Source organism: Mandrillus leucophaeus, unplaced genomic scaffold, assembly GCF_000951045.1.
Source record: "Mandrillus leucophaeus isolate KB7577 unplaced genomic scaffold, Mleu.le_1.0 Scaffold517, whole genome shotgun sequence".
Taxonomy (NCBI): Eukaryota; Metazoa; Chordata; class Mammalia; order Primates; family Cercopithecidae; genus Mandrillus; species Mandrillus leucophaeus.
In genome coordinates this window covers 1,032,769-1,036,160 of record NW_012105553.1, presented here as the reverse complement: position 1 = coordinate 1,036,160, position 3,392 = coordinate 1,032,769, and the positions used below count along the sequence as shown (strand labels likewise).

Sequence of the window (3,392 nt, the reverse complement as noted above, 5' to 3'; positions counted from 1 at the left end):
GAGATCCGGCCACTGCACTCCAGCCTGGGTGACAGAGCAAGACTCCGTCTCAAAAAAAAAAAAGAAAATGAATCTTGGTTCTCATAGTTGGAGACTTAATGTTTCCAAAGTTATAAATATGTTTTTTTGTTTTTTGGAGACAGAGTCTCGCTCTGTCACCAGGCTAGAGTGCAGTGGTGTGATCTCGACTCACTGCAACCTCCACCTCCCGGGTTTAAGAGATTCTCCTGCTTCAGCCTCCCGAGTAGCTGGGACTACAGGCATGCACCACCACGTCCAGCTAAATTTTGTATTTTTAGTAGAAACAGGGTTTCACGATGTTGGTCAGGATGGTCTCGATCTCTTGACCTCGTGATCCACCCACCTCAGCATCCCAAAGTGCTGGAATTACAGGTGTGAGCCACGGCACCCGGACAAATAATGCATTTTTGTAGGTGGAAACTTCTCTCAAATTAAAACATCCCCTATACCAGAAACCTGGGGAAAAGAAATCATTAAGTGACCTGACAAGAAATCAGAGACAGTTTTGTTTTTTTAAAAAAACAAAACAAAACAAAACAAACAAAAAAACAACAACAACATTAAAGTCCTAATGCGAAGGCAGAGAAAAGACCCGTGCTGCTCACTGTCTGTGACCTGATGCCTCCATCTCTTTCTGCAGGGCCTTTGTCCCTGATCTCCCTCTCCTGACCCAGATGAATGAATGAAATGAACTAATGTGTACGCAGACTCTGTGTGCATATGGCTTTGATTTGGGAGAAAAGATGAATCACTCTGAGCTGGTAATCTGATCTTTTCCCTTCTGCTAGTAAACAGTTGAAAGATACTCAATACATTCTCTGCCTGCCTTTTAAAACCAGAATAGCAAATAAAAGCCCTAGAGGGGCCTGGTTTGGATGGGGGAAGCCATTTATCACCTTCAGGGAAAAGAGAATGTAAATAGGTCCACATTTATTCTCTGGTCCTCCCTTGGCCAGGACAGCCTTAGAAATACTCACCTTGTTTCAGTTAGCAGGCCAAGGGTCAGCGGTCAACAGAGCTGCTGCAGCAAGCTCTGTGTGGTGCCTCAAACAGGCCACACAAAGAGATGCCATTTGAAATCGGAATTCCTTTCACCCTGAGTGAGTTTCCAAAGCAAAGGGGTCACCCGGTGAGTGTTGGTGGAGTCCTCACTGTTTGTCCTGCCTCTTGCTACAGAGGACATCTGGCAAAAGCAGATCAGAAAATGAAAGAAGTCTGTCCCAGGTCTGCCCTCCCCAAGTGGTGGAATTTCTCATGCGATTGTTGCTTGGGATGTGCCACTCTGTACTTGAGTAGGTGGAGGGTGAACAGACTGATCGGCTGGCTATGAGATGCGAGCAGGATGATGATCATTCACTGGGACGTGTCTGGCCAACTGGGAAGAGTCAGGTAGCTCAAGGCCTGGAGATTCTCATCAGGGAGAGCACAAGGGGGCCAGGCCTACAACTGAGGTCCAGGCACAGAGGCTGGGCTATGAGAACCAGTGTCCTCAGTGACTGCGATGATGACATATCCTCTATCACCACCTGCTACTGCGAGGCCCCAGCCCCAGCTGACCTGTAGACTCAGATCTGGGCCTGAGAGGGAGGCTCGGCTTCAGCCCCTCTCATGAACAGAATCCACAGCACCAGGGCTGAGAGTGGTGGCAGGGCCCAGGAACAGTGATATCCAGTAGAATAAGCGTGACACCACCCCCGCAAACCAGAGGGAGTGCCGGGCACCTCTGCCCAGCCTCAGGCAGCTGACTTCACTAAAGGAGGCCAAAGGGAAAGAAAAAGATGACAAGCTGTGTTTTGATGGCTGATGCGCAGGCTCCCGGAGAACTTTCAGAAATCAGCTGGGAGTTGGGAGGATTTTTGAATTGTCCTCTTGCAATAGCATGTTGAAGAAAAACTAGCTAAATATACTTTTTGTGTAATTCCATGTCAATATGCATGATTTCTTAGGTGGCAACCAAAGGCAAGGTGTTCCTGTGCCAAATGGTTTTGCCAATGTTAAGGTTCTCAATACAGTGTGTATTTTGTTGTATTGGTTTGCTCGGGCTGCCAGAACAAAGTTACACAAATTGGTTGCCTTAAACAACAAAACTGTATTGTCTCACAACTTCTGGAGGACAGAAGTCTAAGAACAAGGTGTTGGCAGGGTTGCTCCTTCTAAAGGCTGAAGGAGAATCTGTTGCAGGCCTCTCTCCTTGGTTTGAGGACAACCATCTTCTCCCTGTGTCTCTTCACATCGTCTTCCCTCTAGGCAGGTCCGGGTTCAAATTTACCCTTTTTGTTATTTTTATGTATTTATTATTATTTTTTTTCGGGATGGAGTTTCACTCTTGTTGCCTAGCCTGGAGTGCAATGGCGTGATCTCAGCTCACTGCAACCTCTGCCTCCGGGGTTCAAGTGGTTCTGCTGCCTTAGCCTCCCAAGTAGCTGGGATTACAGGTGTTCGGCGCCACACCAAGCTATTTTTTTTCTTGAATTTTTAGTAGAGATGGGGTTTCTCCATGTTGGCCAGGCTGGTCTTGAACTCCTGACTTCACGTGATCCACCCACTTCAGCCTCTCAAAGTGCTGGGATTACAGGTATGAGCCACCACGCCTGGTCAAATCTCCCCTTCTTTATAAGAACACTGGTCATATTGGATTAGATGCCCACTCTACTTTAGTATGACCTCATTTGAACTTAATCACATCTTCAAAAACCTGTTTCCAAATGCAGTTGCATTCTGAGGAACTAAGGGATTAGGACTTGGACACAGACATTTTGGGGGACACAATTCAACACTTATTTGCCAAATCACTTTTTAGAATGATTAAGGCAATTACCGATCTTCTTAAAGTGAAGAAACAACCCACAGAATGGGAGAATATATTTGCAAACTACCCATCTGACAAGGAATTAATAACCAGAATATATAAGGAGCTCAAGCAACTCAACAGGAAAAAAATCTAGTAATCCAATCAAAAATCAAAATCTAGTAATCCAAATCAAAAATCAGAAATGAATAGATATTTCTCAAAAGAGGACTTACAAATTGGCAAACAGGCATATGAAAAGGTGCTCATGATCACTGATCATCAGAGAAATGCAAATTAAAACTACAATGAGATATCTCACCCCAGTTAAAATGGCTTTTATCCAAAAGACAGGCCATAACAAATGCTGGTGAGGACGTGGAGAAAAGGGAACAGTAATATATTGTTAGTAGGAATGTAAATTAGTACAACCACTATGGAGAACAGTGTGGAGGTTCCTCAAAAAACTAAAAATAGAGCTATCCTATGATCCAGCAATCTCACTGCTGGTTCTATACCCAAAAGGAAGGAAATCAGTATATTGAAGAGATATCTGCACTCCCATGTTTGTTGCAGCACCATT

The 3,392-nt window shown here is 44.9% G+C and overlaps 1 long non-coding RNA gene across 1 annotated transcript in view; it reads right to left on the bottom strand.

Moving 5' to 3' along the window:
* The window catches only part of LOC105551310, a 13,744-nt gene extending 10,660 nt beyond the window's left edge, over positions 1–3,084 (bottom strand). Inside the window, exons 1-2 of the long non-coding RNA XR_001007853.1 lie at positions 3,046–3,084; positions 999–1,204 (exon numbers count right to left, since the gene is read on the bottom strand). This is a non-coding gene — a long non-coding RNA (uncharacterized LOC105551310). The remainder of the gene's footprint in view (positions 1–998; positions 1,205–3,045) is intronic.
* Positions 3,085–3,392: the final 308 nt, after the last annotated feature.